Source organism: Desmodus rotundus, chromosome 7 (assembly GCF_022682495.2).
Source record: "Desmodus rotundus isolate HL8 chromosome 7, HLdesRot8A.1, whole genome shotgun sequence".
Lineage (NCBI taxonomy): Eukaryota > Metazoa > Chordata > Mammalia > Chiroptera > Phyllostomidae > Desmodus > Desmodus rotundus.
Window position 1 is genome coordinate 41,651,145 of NC_071393.1, and position 26,573 is coordinate 41,677,717.

Below are 26,573 nucleotides of genomic sequence, written 5' to 3' on the forward strand. Positions count from 1 at the left end.
GTGTATGTAGCTTATTTTCTTTTTTGTAAGGTCCATTGACTGGTTAGGTACACAGTGTTCTGTATTTCATCCAAGCAAAGGACAGACTTTCTGTTTTTCAAATCTTTCACTTTCACAGTATTTCAAGATACATAGTTTCTCTTCTGACAACTTTTACCCAGTTAATACAGTTGGAAACACCCTCAAGTTCCAAAAGCTAAGGGATCTTGTAGCCAATTGACAGGATGCAATTTTGAAAGTGATTTGGTTAAGAAATAAATGAACAAACAAAACAGAAACAGATGAATAGATACAGAGAGAGAACAGATTGATGGTTGACAGAAGCGAGGGGGACTAAGGGCTGGGGAAAGAGGTGAAGGGATTAAGAAGTACAAATTGGCAGTTACAAAACAGTTACAAGGATGAAGGTACAGCATAAGGGATATCGTCGATAATATTGTAATAACTATGTATCACGCTAGATGGGCACTAGGTTTATCAGGGGAAATCATGTCGTAAGTTATATAAAAGCCTAACCATGACGCATACATCTGAAACTAATATAAAAAGAACATTTAATGCCAACTGTAATTAAAAAATAAAATGAAGATGCAAAGACAAAAGGAGAGAGATGTAAGTAAAAGTACCCGTCTTACATTTAAGGTGTCTTTATGGCAGGATCGGGAGACTTCTGCAGCGTTCCCAGAGCATTTGTAAAGTAAGCGAAGTGCATAGTGTGGTTTACTGTTGAAATTGTTAATATGACACCAGTATTTCAGAATACATCAGCATTCTTCAAGCCAAAATTTGGATTCTGATATGCAATGTCAAAGATTTATCTATGGAATTATTTATCCTCCCCCTTTTCTAAGATGCACACAACATAAACTAGCACTCAAATTTAAAATGGAATTTAAATTTAATGTTACAGGTTATTCCTGAGTGGCTGATGTACACTCAAATTGTGGTTATCATGTTCTTCAGGCAGCAGTGTGGTGCTGTGAAAAGTATACAGCCCATGCAGACGGAGAGCTTTATTCCAAATTCTGAAGCCCCTGTTCTTTTTGTTGCACCAGCAGGTGCTATTTATAGGCTCGTCTCGGTGCCAGAAGTCAGGAAGTCAGTATTAAAATGGACATGGTCCTGACCCTCATCGAGCTTTTATATAGTGGGAGATACAGAAAATGAAGACTTAGTCGTCCCGTGCGATAGGGCAATGCCTGGGGCAGCAGAGGGCATCGTGAGAACCCTGAGGATGCTGACCGAAACCATCCCTGGGTTGGTGAAGGCTTCTAGGAGCATGTGATGATTACCAGTGATACTGTTGCTGATTAATACGTGCCGGGCAGTGTGCCAGCCACCTTACGAGCATTATTTTATTTAATGATTACATAGTTCGATGAGATGAATATGTCTGCTATCCTTGTTTCAAATATGAGGGGAATTAGAGAGTTCTGTGTTAGGTTCACGCTAAGAAATGACAGAGTCCTGATTCACACAGGGGCCAAGTTCAAAGTTTGAGCGCCTGCTGTCGCACTATCACTGGAAGGATGAATGTCTGTCGGCCAGGTGGGGAGAGATTTTGGTGAAGGGAGGGAAGAGAAGATCATTCTAGTCAGAGAAAAGATCCGGTGTCAAGCTCTAAAGCTAGTTAAAAAACAAAACATAACTTCAAGGAACTTTAGGAAGTTTCTTTGAATGTGAAGAAGAAAATTATATGAGATGGTCCTAGAAAGTGGTGATCAGTCCATAAAAGACCTTTTAAGCTAAATCATAACATTGAACTTTATTCCGGGGGCAAAGTGGGGCCACTGGAGGGTTCATTAAGGAAGCTGACAGGATTCATTTTGCCTTTTACAGCGATTCCCGAGCCTGCCGTGCATGTAGACTGGAGTACAGGGCCCACCCTGGGGAACAGAGGGGGCAGTTAGTAGTGGTACTCAGACCGGGACAGTGGCAGTGAGGATGATGCCAGGAGGAGTCATTCGAGAATTATGAGGACTGAATGATCGGATTAATTTTTTCATAGAGGGACAGAGGCTTTAGGAATGCAGTTCTGTTTCTCATGTGGAGCTGAATCGTAACACCCTTCATTGCCATAGGGAGCAATGGGTGATAAGAAAGTTCGTGAGGAAGACTGCCAGTGCACTTTTGGATGTACTAAGTTTAGACATCTTGGAGGGGCGTAATATACATCAGGATATACAAATCCACTGTTCATATAGAGTAAAAACAAGGCATTTTGTGGTAAGAAAATTATTTGCCCTCTAGCCATCTAGATTTTTGGCTCACACACCCTGTATTAAAAAGACAGATTAACAAAAGAAATGCAGAAGCTTAATAACATGTATGCCTCCTGTATACTTGGGAGATGCCCAGTGAAACTGAGGAACTCCCCCACATGACTGAAGCCATCGCCTTAAATACCACTTTTCACCTTAAATACCATCTTCAGCTAAAGGCAGAAAAGATGTTGGGGGGCTGGGGAGCCAGTTATGGGAGGTGACCAGGAAAAGCACAGTAAACAAGGGTAAGGCTGTTAGGCAGCCTTAAGTCACTGCCTTCCCCATCGGTGACAGTTTCGAGAGACTGAGTCCTCCTTGTCTTCTTGGTACACACAGTGAGACGCTCTTACAAGTGGAAGTGTCTCCTACAAATGAAAAAGTGTAACTTCTACTTGCTTTTCCTGTGTCTGCGGTTTCTTCAAAATAACCAGCTCAAGATCACCCTTGTGTCAGATATTTTGGGGTGGCAAAGTTCTGCTCCCCTTCAGCATCAAGATTTGCGATTTACTTCCCATAATGGGGTTCGTGTAGGATTCATGCCTATGTAGTACACAGAGTGGGAAAACTAGAGGATCTGGACAGCACCCGAGCCACGTGGATATCTGGGACAGGAAGCCTGCAGAGACACTGAGAAGGACCCTGTGGATTCTAGCGGGAAAACCCAGAAAAGGGCAGTGTTGCAGAGAAAAGAAGAAGTCCATTGAAAGTGAAGAAGATTATGGGTCAAATGCTGCTGAGAGAGGTGAGGGGTTGGGTGGAAAGTGACAGTTGTGATTTGGGCTGGAGTAGCTGTCAGTGAGGGCTGGGGTGGAGATCAGGCTGAGAAGGCGTGGGAGAGAGGGTCACCGCCTGTTAGGGATAACTCAGGGAAGAAGTGTGGCTGTGGCGGGTGTAGACAGCACAGGCTAAAAGGATATGTGGGACAAAAAAGGATTTTTGATTTTGCTTCAAAATGCAGGAGAAATTTGAACATTTAAAATATGAATGGGCATGAGTTGACAGGGAGAGACATGTGAAATTGGAGAATATAATATATTTGAGAAGGTTCCAAGAAAGGAGTGGGGGGGTGAGGGGGAGAAGGTTGGGTCCTGAACCACTCTTGTGGAAGGAAGCAGCATTAGGTGAGAAGGAGGGAGGGAGGGAGGGAGGGAAGGAGGAAGGGAAAGGGAAGTTGAGAATCAGTCATCGCTGGTGTAAACTGGGAAAAATAGAAGGCCCTGTGGACGGAAAGGGGCCACATACTAAACCTGACGCGCTCAGGGGAGGCCTGCGTGGCAGGTCCTACTGGCTCGGAGACCTAAGTAACCACATCTGAGGGTCTGAACATAAAGGTTCCTAACTAGAAGAAAGACACTGTGGGTAGTCATGTCCTGGGACAGTAGTTTCCTTAACAGAGGTCAGTCTTTACCTTCAGTGCACCTGTCTCCTGCCTTTTCACAGGTCAGCATAATCTTTCCCAGACCCTTCAGGGTACAACCCACGGCATCAGCGCACAGAACCCCTCACTGTTATGCTGCTCCTCAAACACCATCCCCATGGGCTGCAAATGTTGATTGTTCACTATCTTACACCCACCAGTGTAAAAGCAGTGTTTCTCTTTATCCAGTCCCCGAGATCTCCCCACATTGCTTGATTCTGCCCCCCTTAATCTGCCACCACTGGATTTTACGTAACCCTCCTTACGGTCTCCTCCTTTGATTCTGATGCATAAACTAAGCTGCAAAACTGCCAGCATCCGAAGCACTTTCTCAATCCTTTGAGGTTTTCCTTCCTGGCAATTGTCATCAGCCTTGCTCACATACACGCATCATCTCTTCAGGTGTGGACATTTCTTATGTCAACAACGTGGATATATGGGTGGAGCTGAGTATCTAGATTATGGTGGTGACCAGTTCAGGAAGCACGTGTTAGATGGCTTCTACTTTCCTCGTGAAATGAGAAAGGAGGTCGTGCGCTTTGGAGCAGGGGCAGCATCTGAGAACAGGTGTTTGGATGCTCCAGAGCAGCTGCACAACAGATCACCTACAGAACGTGTACGCTCTGTGCATGAAGCCCCAACACCAGGCTGTTTAAGTCAGGATCTCTAAGAGGTGAAGTCCAAGAATTAGTATTTTTAAAAGATCACTAGGTGATTCTATTGTATACCTTTGGTTGAGAGCTATTAAAAGGATTTTGACATATCTTCACAAAGGACAGTATGTGCTACCTGGCTCTGTGACCAGAAACAGTTACTTAGCATTTCTCTTTCATTTGTTGGATGGGGATATTTGACCCTACCTGGCCAGGTTGCCTTGTGGAATAGGTGAGCAAAGGAATAAAGCAACTAGCTCAGTCTGCAGAATAGGGGTGTCAAACTAATTTTCACTGGGGGCCACATTGGCCTCGCAGTTGCCTTCAAAGGGCTGAGTGTAATTTTAGGACTATATAAGTGTAACTACTCCTTAACTAGGGGCGAGGAGCTCGGCGCTGCTGCCGGGTAGAATCAAGGTGCCGGGCCAGGTAAAACAAGGTGGAGGGCCGGATTTGGTCTGCGGGCCTTGTGTTTACCACTTGTGCTGTAGAACATGGTAAATTCTCTTGGTAAATATAAGTTCTGTTCTTTGTATCCAAATAAAAAATAATCCTAGAATAATCCTAGAAACGTGTTTCACTTCTACCATTGGGCTGTGCATGTACTTAGGGCATTAGGACAGCCGCTGCCCTCACCGCAGCAGAGGGGACAGATGTTCTGGATGTCCCCCATTCCTCTAGCGCGACCACAGTAGTTTATTTCAGACTCTGCAGAGCAGAGGTGCATACGACTTCTTTGATGTTTGGCTTCCTTTTGAACATTCAGACATCTGAAAGTACAGATTTCCTTCCAGAAAGCGTATGTATTGATGATGCCATAAACACAGAAAAAGTAAGATTTTTACCAAGGAGACATGAAACAAGAATAGGTTATAAATCATCAACTTGTATTATCTTTCCTTGGGTCATACAAAATTTGACAGAACGTCTGATCTGTGTATGTACACATACACGCATGTAGGCACATATGTCTACAGGGTGGGACAAGAGTAGGTTTTCTGTTGTGTGTATGGAAAATAATACAGTGATGAATAAATACTAATACAAGAATAAGCTCTGTGTTTTGTGTACTAACAACCGGAAAGTTACGTTTCCCCCACCCTGTGCACCTGGATTTCATCCTGAGAATGTTATTTCTGCAGCATGAAAAATAACCTACTGAAACTATTCCTTGCCCCATACTTACAAAAACATAGATAATTTTGAGGTTTACATTACTCATGAAGGTAATGAGGCTTTTTGTGTACTCATTTTATAAAGTACAATTAAGTGGCTAAGTGACTTTTTTTTACTTATGCTTTATGCGTATGTAAAAATGGCAGATAGCCTTTTTCCCCAATTGAGCAATGTATCAGCAGCATTGCGTTACCTCTAGGGCACAGTCTGTAAGCCCTGGCCACCTGTTCTTCTGTGTTTTTTGTGCTGTTGCTACTCGGAGCACAGTACGCAGACCAAATGCAGACTCACTACAGAACCCTGACTTGGCCTGTGCATTTTAATGATATCCTTTGGGTGACTCGTGTTCATCGTAGAGTTTGAGAAAGCCACATGCCTCAAGGGGAACCTGTTCTCTGGAAAACATTTTCCAACAAGCTATACAGACAGAAGAATGTGTATTTCTAGAAAAGAGCATGTGCCTAATTTTAATTGCTTGACTACCAATATCACTAATTAAGGTACAGTGGAGAAAGTGATAAATGTTAAATTTTAGCTAGGCTTCTGGAAAACAGCTGCCAAAGTCAGCTAGATAATGCTTTTATTCTAATAATAAATGTTTATATCTTCCTTTTGTGTAAGGTATGCATGCCTTCTTACTCTGAAACTACTTACACCTTTATCTTACATTTACTGTCTGAACCAATGACTTTATAAGGGTGACCTTCCATTTCCTGGAAAGGTAAACACAGGCCACTGTGGTGTGTGGCACAGATACGGCCTGTTGACCCCTGTGATTCCCTCCCGCGACAGAAAACCATTTTCAACAGTGTGTTTGTTCTCCAGGTGGGTACAAACCATAATGCTTAAGAGTTAAAAAGAAAAAGAAGCCTGGACAATAATACCAATAAATGTGTTCACATCCACTCAGCTCAAATTAATCAGGGTTGCTATTATTAATGCTGTTAAAAGAACCATCTGGTACCCTTTTAACAGCTATGAAAATTCTTTAATAATAATATATACATTTCTATAACACTATATAACGTGTTCTTTATGTACCATTTTTGTCCACATAGACGGCTAGTGCTTGTTCTCATCTCAGACGGGCTTGCTGTGAAGCAGACCCCGAGATGGAGTTCATCCTGTAGGGCAGTTGTGAGCGGTGGCTCCTGGGATCTACACCCGCAGAAGTGAAGGGGAAAACAGCAGGAGTGGGTAGAGGGAGAAGTTGAGTGCTTCTCCGGGCTCTGTGGGCCCCGTGGGGAGCTCGGGAAGTAGGTCGGCCCTTCAACATTGTCCCACACTGGGGTGAGGCGGATGGACCTTTACATATGTGAGTGCCAAATGCCCCTGGAAGGAGGTGAGACCTGAAGCACAGTGGTTTTCTTCAGCTGAGGCAATCCCCAAAGGGAGCTCACGGGGGCTAGTCAACTTCCTGCAACACCCCCACCAGCTGGGGAAATAAGTCTTTATTCCAGAGGCGGGATCTGGGTGGTAATCACAGCGTGACTGTTTCTTACAGGGTAGGTCTAAAGACATGCACGGCCCTTCAGGATGCCGGTATAATCACAGAAAGGTTAATGCTCTTCACCGTAGTTTAATATTAGGATTTTTTGATTCATCTTTGAAGGTTGCCCCATTCCTTGATGTAACGTTTAGTGAGAACCCACTGTCAGCAATTCTGCACCGTACCATTCTTTGGTGTGACAAAGTCGGATAAAATCTTGACTCCTCGAGAACAGCGATGCTTAGGAAAAGACGCTTTACACTCCCTCAGCAAGTATTTCTGAGCCCCTCTGTACCAGTCACCGTGCAAGTCGAAAGTGATGAGCAAAACCAATGTAGTCTCGGATGTCTCGGAAGTTCTGGAAGATGTAGAGACAGACATCAAGTCATCTAAATAAATACATAATTATAAATTGTGGTAAGTGCTATGAAAGAAGAACAAAATAATGCTATAACCAGATGAGAGGTGAAGTTTCTTAAAAATGGGTGAGGGGGATGACTGAGAAAGTGTCCTATAAGATGAAACCCGGAGATGAACCAATGGGGAGGACGTGTGAGACAGAGGGAAGAGGATATGTTAAAGCTGACCAAGAGCTCGGGTTTTTTCCTTCACCCCCAAACTATGGCAGGTGGCATAGTAGGCAGGAAGGAGAATGTCAGGTAAATAAGGCTGAAGACTTGGGTTGGGCAAACTCGGGTAGGGCCCAGAGCTCAGAGGCAAGTCTGGACTGTTTTCATGCCCTGGGTGCCGTGCAGATCCGGATTGAAGCACAGGTAATGATTGCTAGAATGTGACTGTTCAGGGGGTGCAGGGGGAACACCCAGGACAGCATCTAATGAGACTGGGGGGTGGAGTAATGCTTGAACAGAGCTGCGAGTAATGAGTGAGCTCAGCTGTTCCAGTGAGGAGCAGGAAAGGAAGCTAGGGTGAGGGAGCAGTGTGTTGGATTTTACACAGACTCGAACCTTGTTCCTGCTCCTGGGGTCCTGTAATTAGCTTCATAAGGAGAGCAGAGGACCCTAGGATTAAAGAAAGTGCGGAGGCTTAGAAGTTCAGGCTGAGGGGTTTTTCCTGTAGTCACAAAACTGTGAAGCCTTAGTGAAGGCTATAAAGTAGAAAACTGACAATCTAATAAGCATGCTAGAAAGAACTCTGATAACACGTGGAGTAAAGATTGCCGAGCGGCAAGGTCAGAGGTGCAGGTAATATGTGAAGAAGGCCTATTTTAAGGCATTGGGGTAGAACAGGAAGGAACACAGCCTAGAAATATTAAGTATGAATATGTGACATATATTCATACTTAAAAGACATAAGTACGTATCTTTTTTCAATTGCTGTTTTTAATATTAAAATTTATTGAGAAATTTTGATAGTTGGATACCACGGTTACCCTGTTTTAGCTCTGAAAATACGATACAAATTTTGTGTAACATTTCTCTTAGGGGAATAAATATGTGGATATCGGCATTGGCGTGTGATTAAGAAGGACAATCTAATATTTTAATAAGTCAAGCTAATGTATGTTTTAGTAGGACACCAAGCAAAACACTGTTAAACAAGTCTTCTAGTGCAGCAAAGAATTTTATATTCTGAAATCAAATGATTTTTTAAAAAACTTAATCATACCTTAGGATTATCTCTGTACTTTGGCCCTCCTTTCGCTGCTGATATAAGAAGTTTGACCACATTTCAATAGAGACTACTCTTGTGCTCTGAAGTACATCATTCCAAAATAAATACAAACTGGTCACAGAAACAACTACACTGTAACCTCTACTGGTTTTGAAGTGGGAGCCATCGATTTCAGGAGAAATGGCTTAAAGTTTTAGCTGACACTTACTAGCAACAGAGTCTTGGGCAAATTATTTAATTTTCAGGACTTACGAGTTGGTCAGGGCAAGTAAATTACACTCACTCTACAGATGTTTGAACCAGGTCTAGATGAAGTTTCTATTTAGTTATGATTTAATAGAAATACATATATGGGCAAAATGAAAACCATTCTGCATAAAATCAACTTATTCTGCATTTGAAAAGTTTTATGTGGTGCCTGCTACACTGTGCCCCTAATTTCTATGTGGTACAATTTTTTTTTGTTGTTGAAAAGCATGTATTTAGTATGAAGATAAGCCTAAGTGTGTATTTCTTAGTTTGAGATCAAAGGGACTAAATTAGTTTTGATTTCTGTCGGTTCAGGGGAAACTCTGATTTTCATTTAAAACTATAAGCATATAGCAAAATTGCTTACCACCTATTTGGTAGTCTGGAACTTTTTCAACTGACTGGATATAATAATATTCATTTATTTGTAAGTCCTGGAACCAATCCCTTGGTTCTCCTTATATCCTTACAGTATGAAAAATTGTATAGATTTTTTCCGAGAGTGACCAAAAAAGATTTCCCAAACAAAAGGAATAAGGACCATCATCCTTACTGGGTTGTCGACACATCCTTTAAAGTTTACTGTGTTAAAGTTAAAACAATATGCATGGCAGTAGACATTAAAGTGAACTCAGTACCTCAGAGTGGGGGTGTCAGGGCTGACACAGATTTACCACTCCTGAAGGTACCACGTGCACGAATACATTTTCCCTAGAATGAGACCAAACTGCCTACTGGCTGCTGGTTTGGGAATCACACAAATGAACTTGTTTGAGATGATGCAAAATTTCAGTATATGCTAGGGTTTTTCCACATGGATAAGCTACTTCTGATTCTCAGTTTTCTGCAAAGATTGTTTAAGAGGCACATATCAAAGGAGCAATAAGCTGGCTTCTATTATAATCCATTGAAAACTTTCTCTCACTTGGGGACCTTAGGCCAAGTTCCAAAATTTGCCCAAACCTCAATTTTTTTTTGCAACTATATATATTAATGCTGGTTTTTCATTACTCAAAACCTTGTAATGTCAGTCAAGGGAGGTGTTTTCAGTGAATGTGAAAGCATTTGAAATTAAGGGATGTGCTTGTAAAACTAAGAATAGGCTCTTGGATCACTGTAACTCTTGCCTGTGTCTGGTGGTTTGAAAAGAGGAGCGCCTAATAGACCCTGCAACCCTGGGAACAGCAGCGCCATCAGGCATTGTGTGGGACCCAGATTAACAAAACAAACGGCATCACTGAGCCATCGGGTCCCCTGAAACTTCAGCTTTCCTCACATTTATCAGTAGAAGCACCTACCATCATCCTTTTCGTTTCCCGACTCAGACAGCAGAGCCCACCGCAGCAGCCACATCCTGGCCGACAATCACAGTTCCAGTTCCTTGCTGGCTTTAGTGCAGCCACCTGGCATCAGAAGCTACTCTGTCGGAAGCCCCCTGCCTGTTTCCCCGGGACTGAGACCAGTGTGAGTGCCGGTGTAGAAAATCGGCGTGCTCTGAATGGAGGTGCCACTCTGCTGTGCTTTCCAGCAAGCCAGCACCACTGCCTAGGGAACTCTGCGTCTCCAGTCCGCTTCCTGGCTCGCCTGTAGTGGGACGGCTCATCTTCTCTAACTCCTAAAACACAGTTTTACCTCCTCCACCCCGTCCAGGGACAACGGGGAGCTTTATGTGTTTTCCCTGGGAAATAAACATCAGCTCTTTGCTCTGCCTGAGCAACATTCTCTCCACATCCACATTTCCTTCCCTTCGATACACCTGCCTCCTACTTATTGTCAAGGCCTGCAACCTGAAGAAAGCCTCCTTGACCCCTTCTGCGTGTTTGTAAGTCACGGTGCTTTTCCACATGGGAGGACACATGTCATTGCTGCCTGCTCTTCATTATTTCCCCATTTCAGTGAAGGCAGAATTGCCTCATTCATCGTTGTCTTCTTCATGCTCATCACTGCGTTTGACTCATAGTCACACGTTCAGTAGATGTTGAATACGCAGTGACGTCATCATTCTTTGTTTCCCTCTCCCTCCAGTTCTTCTTTTCCTTCCTACTCTGGATCTCTTCGGTTTACCTTTTTGATGCCTTTTCCTTTGACTTTATTTAATACACATTTATTTTGTACCGGTCATTCTCCTAGGCACATCAGGAATTACAAGTTAGAAAACAGAGTTCTGTTCTGTGAAGAATTAAGAGAATTGGGGCATCTGTGGAATGGTGTCAACTGTACAGTAGCTCAGGTGTACCGAATATTTCCTTTGTCGCCATTCACCTTATCTCATTTAGTTACAACTATAACATCTGAAATAATGCACTAGTTTTCTCTGGGTTTTGCTGTGGTAACAGATGATCCCAGTATTTCAGAATTTAGCTTGTTTCTTGTAATACATGTTGACTGTGGTTCACTCGTGACTCTGCCCTGTGTCCTCCTGACTTTGAGAACTAAGCAAAAGCGCAGCCCCCGTTTGGCACGTGCTATTCTTGTGTACACAGTTGGTCCCCAAGGCACGTCACATAGCCAAGCCTGATGTCCATGTGCTGATGTGCTCTCTCTGTAAATAAATGCCGTTTGCTAAGTTTACACAGTCAAGACAATACTGTGACAAGAGGCAAGAATTTATGATTAATTAGGGGTGGGCAGGTGTCTGATGGGTGTCTGAGTATTGAGAAAAGCAAGTTGGAAGGAAGAAGGGAGAAGAAGAATCCCCAAGACCTAGATCTTTAATGTATTTAATAAAGAGCTGAGGGATCTGTGAATGGATTAGGGACTGTGAAAAAAAGGAAATTAAAATTCTAATAATGTGAGGGTATGAATAGCAAGAGAGTGGGTTGGGAGTTAGAGTGGTTAGGAAGGCCAAATGGTACGTGTTCAGACCCCAAAATCATTGAATTGGCAGAATTTTAAAGGATTTTCTTTATTTCAGTAATCTTCAAATACTTGTTACATTAAAGTATGCTAGAGGTAAATAACTGAACCTAATTTTTAGCATTGGGCATGCTCAGTGATTATACCTGTAGCTGGCTGGGCTTCAGGTGACAAATAGCAGGCAGTTTTACCTACAAGTGCTTTGCAGCGCCTTCATTAGAACGATGGCCCCCTCACTGGCCTGACCCAGTGCACACACGCATCCCGTCAAGTGCTGCTGCCAGAAGTCCACGGTTGCTGCTCTCTAAGACTGAAGCCGCAGTCTTTAACTGTCCCATTCTCCCCTCGAAGCTTGTTACTGCACGCAAGCCATAACACGGCGACCTTATTTCCTCACAGGATTTTTTTTTGACATTTTGAAGCGTCAAGTGTGTATACTCATGTTACCATTTAGAAATAAGTATATACAAAAGTGTTGCGGAAGTTTATGGCACAATTAGGCAGGAGAGCTTTATGTCACCCTACTCTTTCATCATTATTTGAAGGAGAAAGAGCATTTGTAAGCATATAACATGGACCTGCGATTGAACGTAATGCACTTGCCATTTTTTTTGCCATGTATAATGCACACACATGTCTTTGGCCCAAATTTGAGGGGGAAAAGTCTTTTGTTTCAATTTTTAATTCAATTATTTATTTATTTATGTTTAGATACTTGTTTTTTTGTGTTATAAAGGAATTTTAGCACTTATTTTTGAACATACGGTACACCAAATTTTATGTAACAAATAATTACAAAACACAAGAACAGATACGAGGTATTTCAGGTACTACCCATGTATAATGCACATCCACATTTTCCCCTTGAAAATGTGGGCAAAAGTGTTATACATGGCAGAAGAAGGTACATGTAATCAGATCAATGTGGGGATTGCCTGAGACAGGGGCGGGTGGAAGTGGGCAAAGGGGGAAAAAGTGGGACAACTGTAATAACATAAACAATACACTACAATAAAAAAGAAAAAAGAATTTAGAAGTCAAATTGAATAAATGTAATATTTTTATTACTCATGTAGAATCAGTAATGTTTTCCATGTCTTTCGGGAAAGAAATAGACCCTGTTGATTAATCACGATGTATTGGTAATATAAGCACTGAATGCGTTATCTTTAAAATTTAGAGTCATTAACTTCATAGAATAATTCAGGTTGATTTGCCAAAGATTTTCGTGAAATAAATGATTTTCTTACGATACCTTTGTATATGTTAACAACATCGCTGTGCCGTCCACTAAACGGATATCCTGCTTTTCAAAAGTTTGAGTTACACCACTTGGCTTTCATGATCGCGCTCAGTAGCTGAAAGAAGTCCAAAGGGGTGGTTGCTTTTATAAAACAGGGGAAAATAGTGTTAGCGTTTGTTTTGCCTCAGACTGTTACAGAGGCACGTGCATCTCTGCGTCCAGCCTCCGGAGCTCTGAAGGTGTCTGTGAGCATCTGTGCTTCCTCTCGATTTATTTTGTGTGTCTCTTAGCAAGATGTATCAGAAGTCTAAGAGAGCTCATGAGGGTGTTAAGCTTAGTGTCAAACTGGACCAAGTTTTTATGCTAGTGTAATGAAGTGTTGCGATCTTAATGAATACAGTATAGGCATTGTGCTTATGATGAATTTTCAGTCTGGAACCATTCAAACATTTTCCCATATAAATTAATAGTAATTGCTTTGTTTTATGCCATTTCTGTGTACAAAAGTTTTCACAGTAATACTTTATTTTCAGGTAGTAGGGAAACCTGCATTCATTCACTTGTTCTTGAATAGACCACAGTATCTTGACTGCTAGTTATTATTCTAATTTAAAAACTCAGTGTTATTAATATTTATCTCTTGAAACAGAAATAACGATTAGTAGCTGAATAAGCCATCATCTTGATATTAGCTTCTTGATGACTTGTTTATTTCTACAATTGACATCTATTTGGTGCCTTGTTTTTTTGTTAAGTCTAAATTCATTGTGTTCTTCAGTATGTAACTTTAGATCTCAGATACCAGCATTAAGCCCGGGTCTGTATGTGCATCCGGTTCCAGGGCTGCCTGTGAATCTTTCAGGGGGCCTATTTCCTAGTCAAGCTTTGAAGGAAGGAAGGTTCGGGTCAGCAGAACCAGCCCTACGGCTGTGACGGTGACGAGGAAAGGGAGGGGCAGCTATGGCTAACGAAGTAACACTGTTGAAATGCAGTCACATCGAGGAGCAGCAACTGTGTGGGGGAAAGTGTCCAATCAGGTGACTGAATTTGTCCAAGGAAACAAAACATAAAATGGACACATTTTTAAATGTCAGTGCTGGCTTGAAAAGGGCAATGTAGCAGCTCCTTATGCTTGACCTGTGAGCACAAGGAAGTACCTACTGATCGGTGAGTTGTGCTGCCTGGTCCCTTGAGAGCCTTTCCAGCCCTGACATTCTGAGATTCCATCTCTGCCTGCTGGCTGCTGGGATGATGTTTCACCGTGTTCTTTATTCACCTCCTCATAGGCATTCTGAGTGAATGCACAGTCCTGACTCATGGCTGCTTCCTCCCTTCACTTGATGTGTGGTTTTAGAAGGGCCTTGGCTTTACCTCTGAAATTATTAATATTAGCTCAAGTGCACTTAAAGTTCTTGGCTTAAATGTTCAAAAAATCAATGAGCTAGTCCTCTATTAGCAGCCGATTTCATACTAATGACCTGATCACTGGTCCGTGAAGAATATAGGTTTTATTCATGTGATTTATATTTTAAATATTACTGTTAGACACTAGAATTATTAGGTACTATTTATGGGTGTCTACCTAGTGTCTAACACAGCTAGGTATTTTACTTACATTGTTTCTGATCATCTCAGCAGGTGGTTAGCAGAGAAGGTGTCACTACGTATATTTAAAATGAAGAAACAGGCTCAGAGATGCTATTATGGCAACGCATCAAAAGCACTATCACCCAGCAATTGCCTCTGCAGGGCTGTGCATCAAGATCTTGGTTTTTTGAGACTTTGATTCTGCAAAGACAAGCCCAGGGAAGCTGGAGCCCTGGATGGGTCTCATCACACCACCATGAAAGGAATTTGTGTTCCTTCCTTTCCCCTTTACAGATGTGGTCCTTTTATGAGTGCCTTTGATAAGAAAGTTTGAAAAGCTCCCAAACCTACTAAGCTGTGGTACTGCGGTTTCACCACAAGCCTTCCTGAATTCAGAGCTGTATTATTTTGCTTCATCATTGCTAGCTTTGTTTTCACTTCTGTTTTTACAATCAAGGTAACTTTACTCATTCTCTGAATTTAAGGTTCTTTTTAATTCCTTGGCTGGTTAAAAGTACTGGAATAGCAACTGTAGCAACGCAAATGAAAGGAGGAAACCTAAAGTTAATAAAATAGCATGTTTTTCTAGGCTTTCAGAGAGGTTCCAAAAGGAGCAAATTAGAGTGCTCACTAGCAACAAACAGACTTTGAGTCTTTAACACAGCAGATAGTGCAGCCAGAAAGATCCAGCGCTGGGAATGCCTGCTCACTGTGGTGGAAACGCTTATTTTGCATTTTGTCCGCAGAAGAACACACACAAAAAATGGCCCCGCTGCCTTATAGGCATCATAATGATAGTTAAGAATTACGGTGATAATATTTGTGAGTGGAGCATTTTTGTGGATTAGAATGAACATCTCAATCTAGTACAGTTATATGTGTTCATATACGTGTTTTTCCTTGTCTTCCTTTTGGACATAATAATAATTAGTTCATATTTTGTCAAAATTGCTCAGGGTGTTGCCGTTTTGACCCCTGTTGAAGACTGATCAAATTTAGCAAAGAAATAAAGAAATTTATGAATATTCTAAGTTGAATTCAAATCTAAGATTCGGCTTTTATTAGAAACTTTTTACATTCAGTGTTTTTTGGCCTCTTTCCAAATGCTGGCATTGTTTTGATATAAATCTTGTGCTAGCCACTCATTTGTGGACAATGAATATAAAATTACCTGCTGCCCTGCAGTTACATTGTTCCTCTTCATTCTGTCTCAGTCTCCATTTTTGCTTGTGTCTATTATTTGGTGTGTACCTAACATGTGTGCAAAAATATAGAGATTTTGGCCTAAGAAACAAAGAACAATTACAAGTTACTTTGCAACAAGCAGCCCAGTAACATCTATATATTTATAAGTCACCTGTAGGAACTTGTTTTAGGTGTCATCAAAGAAACTACATGTGTGTGTGTGTGTGTGTGTGTGTATACTATATGTATATATACTATGTATATACTTATGTATAGTTTACATAGTATGCATATATACTATGTATATACTTATGTATAGTTTACATACTATGCATATATACTACGTATATACTTATGTATAGTTTACATAGTATACATATATACTATGTATATATACTTATGTATAGTTTCTATGTATATGTGTATATATATGATCTTTATTTTTTATAAGGTGTAAGGACTGGCGAGCTGGTAAATTTAGTGCAGAAATACTTCTTTAAGACTGCAGTGATTATTGATAGCGGCATGCAAATTCACTATTTCCTTGTTTATAAAAGGCTGATAAAATGTAATCTTAAAAGTGCTTTATTATTCACTTAGATTACAAGATTGTATCGAGTCTTCACTATATATGAAAATGTTAGATCATTTGGAGGTATATGAGTTGAACTTGCAGTCTGCGGTTTGACCACGAGGTTATTCCAACACTGAAGCTCTGAAGTCATTGCTGTCCAGGAGAGCTGACTTCAGTGATGGACATGTCCTACATGTGTGCTGCCCGACAGGGTTGTTGCTAACCACTTTTGGCTTTTGGGCACTTAAAATGAGGCTAGGGCAACTCATGAAGTGACTTTTTAATTTTGTTTAATTTTAATTAACCTAAATCACTACGTGTAACTGGTGACAAGCAATTACAGCTTTATTGGAGAGGTCGGGTCACGTTTTTCTGGTGTTTCAGGACAGTTGTGTTAGGTGTACACCCCACATATGAGCTCGTACACATGTGGAAACAAACCTGCATCAGCAGCCTGTTCTCCTAAAAAGTGGCTGTTTGTATGTGATGGTTCCTAGGTGCATGTATTAGAAATCATGGGGGTTGCAGTTACTCTATTTGCACGACAACCTCCAAGGAAACAGAAGTCACTGCTTGGCCCATTACATTGTGCTTAAAGCAGACCCGGTAATTAGGAGGAGAGCTAGAGAGAGAGTGTTTGGAAACTCAAGTATGCCTCAAAGAAAAGGCCTCTGAGTTAAAGAAGTACTTGCCTCAAAACTGTATCCATAGGTGGAAAGAGAGGAAGCGAAAGTTTAACAGCCTTATAAGATGTAGGTATTTTTGGTCAGGTTAGTCCAAAATTTAGAACAATAATAAATCACCCATGTTCCCACAAGTTATGTGAGTGGCATAAATGCGTAAGCACACAATATTTAAAGAAACCCTCTACCTGGCTCATTCAGAGTTTACTTCCAGGGACACAGTAATCTGGGAATTTTAGCAGCTTATCAAAGGAGAATCAAACAATCCACAGACATTGACTTCGATTCCTCTGTCAAATTTGACAGTAATGCCCCACCGTATTTTACTGTCCACTTCAAGTCAGAGTCCAATGTATTTTAGTTATAGCATTTAAACTCATAGTGCTTACTGGTTTGCTGCTGTGGTTTTCAGAGGTCCTGATCACTCTTCCTCACTCCCTGTCACTCCTCCCAGGGAGTAGCTTTTCTGCTTGATGAGCCTGGAAGGAGAAGTAAGGGTGACTCTTAAGTAAGTGTTTTCAATCCAGTCATGGGGGAGCCCATACCCCTCTCCAGGGCTGGCATTCTGGGCAGAGATGGTTGTCTACTTAGTTCTGGGGTCAGGGAGAGGTTGGGTCACAGTAGTGGGTTACAGTAGCAGGAAGCCCATTTGCTCACAGGTACCAGCCACATTGTATCATTTTAGTTTTATCCCTTGTAAAGCTGAGGTTTGGTCTTTTTCCCAGTTCAGAAATCAGGTGAGGGAGAGGGATGATATTGTTTAGACTCCTTTGAAACTGAATAGCTCTCAGCTGCAATGGGGAGGCATGAGGTTGAGGGGTTGAGACTGTCCACTGGAATCACTGGAGTAGCACTGTCCAAGTTCATTTGTCCTCTTCCTTCTCGCCTCTCTCCAACTGACCTCACCCCACCTCACCCCCTGTTAACCACCTCCCCCATTGAGAACTGGCCCGGACATTGGAAAGAGCCAGCAATGATTTTGCTTAGTGTAGACTTGTACAGTCATATTTCATTTTCTGACGACACCAAGCTACTAGACCATGCAACATTGTCCCATCTTTTGGCTCAGGCTAGCATCATACACTTTACGCTTATCTTGGGAAGTCCTTCAATGTTTAATGTAGCCATTGATCCTAATAACTGGAATTATCCTGAAAATGTTCATGAATTTCAAATGCTCTATTAATTTTTAATAAATGTACATTATTATAAAATGGTTGCAATTGTTATTTTGGAAGGAATTAAAAGCACCCATAAATCAAATGTTATTTTTTTATATTCTGCATATTATCTTCTATGATCCAGCATATGTTCCCAAACAGGTCAAGATGAATAAACTGCACGTCCTTGTTTGTTTAATAGGCATACACCTGTGAAAGAGAATCAAAAAAAGGAAAGAAAACAAAAACATCCAACAACGAACCAGGGAGATGGATCAGCTTTGCTATGGGGTGTTTTTAAAACTTTTAAATGTCATTTTTCCAAAGGCAAATAAGTTAATCAGCCCAACAATTGGAGAAACTAGGTTATGACTGACAAATAATAATAATGATAATACAATAATGCTAAATTTGTGGAACACCTACTGTGTACCAGATGTAGACCTAAACCCTTAATAGATACGTTTTTAAAATCCAAACCCCACTTGATTAGCTCTATTTTTAGCACTAAATCGGCATCAATTTAGGGAGGAAGGAGCCAAGAACTCTATCACTACTAAACCATAAAGACATGGATCTCAACATCTTTCGAATGCTCAGGATGAATTACTTGATATTTGAGATACATTCAAAGCATGTTGCTCTTCTCTTTGCTTATTTTACCGGGTTAAAACTGTGAATCAGTGGAGGTTGGATCTGATCAAGTAGCACTGTGGACCCTTGCTCTACTCCAGGGCTCTAACTCAGGAGACCTGCCATTTTTTTCACCCGGTGCCATTTCTGAGGATTCACTTAATGGTGAACCCTTCTAATGAATATGGAGGAAATACTCATGAAAGAATATTATGTTAGAATTAACCTGTAATTACTCTGTTGATTGGCTCAATAAGTTTTGGTAAACTTCTAAGTAAGGGGATAGAGAAACAAGGACTTCATGCCCATTGTTCTTCATACATGGCACTCGGTCACCCACTTCACAGCCTGGGTATTTGTTCTTTCCTTTGTTTGGAGTCTCTTCCTTGGTAGCTCCATTGCTTACTTACTCACCTCTTCAAGTCTGCATGTCAGGGTCCTCCCTGACATTCTAGAAGTGCAGCCTCCCCTGTACCCACCAATGTAAATACCTCGTCTTATTTATCAACATCTGACCTGGATAAAGTAGCCTGTTTACTAGTTTCTCCATCCCCTCCCTTATCTAAGCTCCGTGAGAACAGATGATTTTGTAGAGTCACTGTCCACAGTGCCTATACATTTACCTGGAACGTGATATGCTCTCAGTTAATTATTTTGGCAAGAATGCGTGGATTTGGTGGGATCTGTGGGAACACTGGCATGTAACTGGTTGGGCTGCTGTGTGAGGATCACGCTGTATAATTGAGGTGGTTAAGGTATCAGAGTTCCATTCAGAAGAAGGGGAGAGGCCCTGGGAGATGAACTCTGCTGACTGTACTTCGTCGCCGTTCCTGGGGCGCGTCCGTGAGCAGTGATCCACCGTGTACCTTCCACACCCCAGGGCGCAGGTATTACTAGATGGCCATAAACTGTGTATTTCCTTGGGCTCACACCGAATCTCTGAAACCCTCACCGGCACTGTTGTCATCGTGGGATGGTAAAGGAAAATTATGGCAGTTTTTGGCACGTCTTTCAGATTTTTATATTTTTCCCCGTTGGGGAAAAGCAGGCAGTGCAGTCAGCGTGTCAGAAGAAATCTCAGCCTTGCAACCCAAAGCCTTTCTTCACTGCTTGGTCTCCTTGCATTAGAGGCAGTTTCCCCATGGCATCAGATTCTGCCATTTCCTATACACACCAGGCCATTAACCTGTTTTCAGTAATTGAATAACTATTGACTACTTATTGGAACATGCTAAATTAAGTTGGCTTATTCACCAATTTTCTGAAATACAAATCACACATTCCCTCTGGCCTAAATGATGAAGTAAAAATCATTGCGTCTCCATGCAAGGCCCTTCTTTCTGTGTCCACTGGTCCTGATGACCTCACTAGCCTGTCACTCGTAAGGACCCCCACATTTCCAGCCCCCTGCATTTGGCCCGGAGACCTGCATGGTACTGGCCGCACTGCTGCCACTGCCCTCTGCTGCCCGACCATAAAACAGTTTGAATCACTGCCTGGCCAGAAATGTTTGTCTGCATTTAGGGACATGGAAGATTGTGTGTAAAGTTGTATTTTGCTTGAGCAGATCTGTTTATGTGCAGCAACTAAGATAACTTTGTACTTTCCCTTCTTAGCTGCAGAAAAACGCGAGAAAGAAAGGTGAAAAATACGTTATACCGTCCCCATACTCCATAAACAACACTGGGATGCAGTCGTCCCCCCTTATCTGAGGGGTGACATTCCCAGATCCCCAGGGGATGCCCAAAACCTCGAGTAGTACCGAACCCTCTACGTGCTAAGTTTTTTTCCTGCACACCCATACCTGTGATTCAGTTCAGTTGCTAAATTAGGCAGAGTAAGAAATTAATCGTAGTAACTAATGATGAAATAGAACAATTACAACAATGCACTACAGTAAAAGTTTTGTGAATGTGGTCCCCCCTCTGGTAACCAGGAAGGGTCCTGATTGACTAGCTGGCTCATACAGCATGAAGACACTGGATATAGGGGCGGGCAATTTAAAATGTGTAATTTACTCGTTTCTGGGATTTTCCATTTAATATTTTCAGGCCATGGGTGACCTCAGGTAACTGAAACTTGGAAAGTGAAACAGTGGATGAGGGGGGACTGCTATAACCATTCTCATAAAAATAAGGATGGCGATAAAGTACCTGTCTCTATGTACTTTATTTTCCCTTTTCCCTCACTCCGATCTCTAGTATACGAGGGTAAAGACGCTGCTCAATTGCAGAAGCACCGTATATCTGGAGACCAATGTCAAGCAGTTTGTTTTCTCCTGAAATACGCATTAGATAGGGAAGTACATGTTTCTTTTCCTGGGCATGTGTGTCCTACAGGAAGTCTGGACATGAAAGAATTTTATTGTTGCTAGTCATTACCCAAATAATCTTTAGCAAACAATAATGACAAAAAATTGCAATTATTCTACTGTTCCAATGCCAATTAAAATTTAGAACAATTTGGTTACATTAGTACATGCAGTTTTTTTCTTTATTCAGGCTTCCTAGTGTTATAACCTTTCCCAATATGTGGCAGTCTTTCTTTTTATTCATTAAACTCTTAATAAAACTCTAAAGTTTAAGCAGTAGAGAGAACTAGTGAATTATTTAAAACCCACCAAAATGAAAAAATGATTGCCTGTGGTTCGCAAAACGATGCATTTCAGTTTTGCACAATATGCATGCTTTCTGACTCACAGTGGCTCCCTTAGTCCTACAAGTCATGTCTTTCCAGTGCTAAACAATCGTATCGTACATCTTTCTACGGGAGCTCTGGGGGAAGGACAGTGCATTTTCAGAGGGAAGTCCGAGCTGGAGGCTGGGATCCCGGACTCGCTGCTGTGCGCATTTAGGTCTCGCTCTGCTCTGCTAAAGGAGAGAGCAGGGTCTCCTGCTCTCCCATGCCGACTACTAAACTGCATTTTAAACATATAGAATATATATTTAGGTTTCTTTTCTGAATACGGGTTTTGATAGAAAAGGGATGTGATTCCAAGTTGTATCTGTGGCAGGAAGAAACTACACAAAATCCATCTTAGCCTGGCTGGGCAGTCAAGTCTGTATTTCCTACCTAGTTCTTTGGCCTGTTTGTTCAGTGAGTTCATGTATTCCAAATGCTGAGGACATAGTAGTGAGCAAGGATTTCACAGGCTGCAGACTTTAGTTGGGTAGATAAAGTAGCAAAAAATATAAAGTAATTTTAGTTACTGATTTTTGGTAAGTGAAATTTTATAACCAGATTGATATATGAAACAAACTGGGGGGTGGCCACCATTAGATACAGTGAGTAGAGACAGCCACCTGAAGGAAGAGAGTTGGCTGGTGGTTACGAGACCGTCTTGTGAGCGGACGTAGTTGAGAAGAACCGAGGCCTCATAAAGAGGAGGCTGGAAGGAGACGAGGAGAGATGGCAAAGGAGCTCGGTTACTTAGGGCATTATATTACAAAGTACATGTATACCATATAATCAAATTGCAATAGAGATTGGGGGAACCTACTGTAAAATCTGTTTTTCCTTTTGTGGGGAGTAGTTAATCCTCACTCTGTAAGGATGAATTTCACAAACTTCTCTCAGAACACATGTTATTTTGGGAAATCCCGAGGTTCATTTCTTTTATTGTAACTGTTGTAAAGCTTACCTATAGGACTATAGGGATATTGAATATTACCTTAATTTTGCTCCTCTGAACATTTGCTGGGCTGATTTGATGCTATTTTCCCTATTTTTGTAAATGATGTTGTTTTATCTGTAATGTCTTACAGAAAAATACGAAGGATACAGAAGTTTCTAATTTCCTTCCTGTCTACCAGCTTACACATTTATCCCTGTGGGTCCATACACCTCTCCTGTGATGAAAATTTCCTACATTTTAGTACATAAAATCCTTGTAGCTGTAATCAGAAGTGCATGTGATGTGCACACAGACACAAACCTACAAGTATTTCCATTTAACTATTTTGCCTTTTATCTATAAGTGGAAAAGTTATGATTGCCTTCATTCTGTCGCAGTAAAGTTTAATGTGTTAATGGGTTTATGGTTGGATGCTGTGTCAGTAATTAAAAACTGATTTGCGAAATACAGTGAAATAAACCCAAGGAAACTCTTATTACTAGAGTAATGTCAATAGCATTGGTAACACAAGACATTTTAGATTGAAGAGAGGAAAAATAGGAAGAGTGAAAGAAAATGAGGGACTGAAATCATAGTGTATCAGTTGTGTATTCCTCTATAACAACCCCCCCAATAAAAACAATCTATTATTGCTAGTGACTTGTGGATGGTGTGGGGGTTCTGGTATTGGTCTTGCCAGCATTCCCTCGTGGAGATTCTACAGTAATGGGTCCCTCTGCTTGTGGTCTCTCAGCCTCAAGGGAGGAAGCCAGACCAGCATCTCAGCATTATAAGAGGATGAGAATAGGACTTCCTTGGAAATTGCAGGATATTATTTTCGTGAAAATCACAAGGCTGGCTCAAATTCAAGGGGTAGGGAAATAGACTCCCCTTCATGATGGAAGGCTCTACAAAGAACACGTGGCCTGAGAAGCTACAGTGAGATCAAGTTTAAAGAAGGAACAGGGGTGAGGGTGGTGGAGGGGAGACCCAGGGGTGAGAGAAAAGTGAGAACGCTGACATCTGAAATACCGAAGGGAAGGTTAAAATGTGTCCCTTCCATATTTTATCCTGGCGTGGCTCAGGGACTGTCAATCAACATGGCTTGTTCAGCAGAGTCTCCCAAGGATTTGGAGACGGTGGGCATGGAGCGGGGAGCGGGGCAGAGAGACGGAGTGACTGTGAAAGATGAGCAGGGGATTGGAAATGAATCCACATCTATTTTAGCTCACTATTTAAACAATCAAAGTATTTGCTCGTCAGCGTATTGCAGAATATAGATTTCTTGTTAATTCAGAGGAGCAACCTGGCACGGGCGCGTTTCGCAGTGGCTTTTTGAAGCCTCTCTTGTCCGAGCAGCGGTGATGTATGTCTGTGTGCGTAAGTGGAGCATCTGCAGCCGTCCACGTTCTCCACGGGCATGTGTTCGAAGGTCCCCAGTAGATGCCTGGAACTGCAGATGCCTTCATATGGTAAAGTTTCATTTATAAATCAGGCACAGTCAGAGAGTAACAACAATAACAGAATAGAGCAGTTATAACAATGTATAATAAAAGTTATGGGAATGTGGTCTCACTCTTTCTCCCCACAGTAATTTTTGTGTTTTTTGGTCCAAACCTCTTTCTGAACCTGTGTGAACATCTCTTAGTTGCAGCAGATGGTTTGGTGCCGCTCATTTCAGAAGATGCTGTGCCAAACTCTCCATCTAGGCCCAGCGCTTTCTGATGCAACCCGTGGCCACCACTTGGAACAGGTTTTCGGTTCCCGCCTTCCACCCACAGATTCTGCCTTTTCCATCCTCACTAAGCACTCTCATGCACCGTGGCTGCAACTTTTGCAGTTTGAGGTGTGACAGCAAAACTAGAGTGAATTCATTTTCCCTTCTTCACAATTTCATGGAGAGAAGGTTGATTCTTCCTGTAGATATTAGTAACCTTAGCGTACATTTTTTTTAAAAAATTGAGTTGAGAACTTTCATCTTTCCCTTGAAGCACTTTACAGCTTCTCTCTGGCATATCTGAATTACCAGCACCTTTGGGGCCATTATTAAGTAAAATAAGGGTTATTTAAATGCAAATACTATGATACCTGAACAGTCAGCCTGATAATGGAGACGGCTACCGAGTGACTAATGGGTGGCTGGTGTATACACGGTGGATGAGCTGGACTAAGGGATGATTCACATCCCAGGCAGGACAGAGCAGGAAATCTTATGATGGCATAAGATTTCATCACTCAGTACGCAATTTACAACTTGTGCTTTGTTTATTTCTGGAATTATCCATTAATAATTTTGGGACCACGGGTCACTGAAACTGAAGAAAGTGGTTCTGCAGATAAGGAGGACTGCTGTACTCTGGTGCTCTGGACTAACACATCACTGTGGACTTGGTGCAGACTGATGCATGAGTTGAATAACGCGTTCAAATGAAATCTGATCGTTTCCTCAATGGCTGGGAAAGGATTGTAAAAGCAAAATCAATTAGTAGTGAGACAGAGGAAAGATTAGGGTCCCTTTATTTAAATCACAGAAGGTGGCGAGAGTAAAAATGTTGCTTGTTTCTGCGTCTGGCAGACAGGCTGTGTTGTTGCTTAGAGAGCCGTGGTCCTGATTCTTGTTGGGGTAGATTATATATAGACTCATTAATCTAAACCACTAAATTGGTCCGATGATCTTGCAAGGATAAGCAGACTTCTGTGGCTTTCTGGGGACAATAACTGGATGGAAGGACTGTGTAGGCTCAATTTAATGTACGACTAAGGTCCGGGTTTTTCTTTCTCATTGATGACTTTAAACTTTCAGACTTACCAAGTATCTCAGTTGGACTCCAGTGATACATTTAATCAGAACAGAGTTCAAGAGTGTTCTGCAGCATTCAACCGAACCTTCTGCACCCTGGGGCCACTTCTGTCCAAGGCAACATATTTCACAGCCCCTGAGCCCAGCACAAGGGAAGCGTGGACGTCTGCCTAGTTTTTTTTTCCCCTAAGCTCTATTTTTCATAAAGTTTGTATAGTACAGACAAACTGATGGTAAATTTTCCTGGCATTGGAAACTCCAAGAGGAAAGAGTCCAAGAGCTTTCTCTGTCACTTTTATCCCCAAAGGGAGCAAAAAGAAATTCCTGTTTAAAGCCTTCTTTACTGGACATGGTTTCCCCTAGACACCATGTAGGACACTAAACATATGCACATTTCAAGCTAGTAAAAGATGAAACACGGGAGGTCTTTTTGCTGCTTCTTTTAGAAGAATTGTAATTGTACTTTAAGTGCTTCGGAGCTCTGTAAACACCCTCGAAAACTAACGTGGAATTATTCTACTGTTTTAATGAGCGATTCATTTGTACAGAATTAATGTTGCCCATCCCTCCCTCCTGGCACTATCTGATCAAAAAGCAGGCACTAACTAGAGCTGCTGATGCCCTTACTCTGCTTGTTGTGTTGGTGGAAACAGTGTTTGGCTTTGGGATAATTGGTACATACAGGACAGCTTTGTGACTGGGCCTGTTAGTTGGTTAGTTGTTTAACTTGCTAATTTCATTAAACCATTAAGTTGCTGAAATAAGCTAGAAGCAAAACATATGCCACTTATTTAAAAAATACTAACAATTGCCCTGGCTAGAGCGGCTCAGTTGGTTGGAGCGTCATCCCATGAACGAAGGGTTGCAGGTTTGATTCCCCGCACGTACCTGGGTTTGATCCCTGGTCTGCGTGAATGCAGGAGGCAGCTGATCAGCGTTTCTCTCCTTCATTATTTCTCTCCCTTCCTCTCTCTAAAAAGGAAAAAAAAATGTCCTCAGGTGAGGGTTACAAAAAACCTTTCTATTTAGATATAAAGTAGTTGTTGTCCTGAGGGGAATTTTCATGGAGTAAATATGGAACATACATTGTAGCATCTCTAGTCTTTCTAAGTGAGTGAATTTCCTACAGTGGTATACCTAAAACAGTGCATCATGTGTATAGGAAAATAAACCTAAACCGCAACTCCAAAACTAGGGGGAGAGGATATAATTTTTGTACATGCATGAATTCAAGAGACTTCCTTACAGTTAAAGCAAGTTAAAGTTTTAATAAAGAATGTCCATTAGCATGGGTTCAAAAGAATACAAAGTTGCTTTCATTCCCAGAACTACGTATGCACTGGGCTGACACATCTAAGC

At 41.6% G+C, this 26,573-nt stretch overlaps 1 protein-coding gene across 1 annotated transcript in view; it reads left to right on the forward strand.

Annotated features, from left to right (window-relative positions):
• The window catches only part of MDGA2 (MAM domain containing glycosylphosphatidylinositol anchor 2), an 829,607-nt gene that overhangs the window by 35,731 nt on the left and 767,303 nt on the right, over positions 1-26,573 (forward strand). The gene's annotated exons all lie outside the window — the stretch shown is intronic.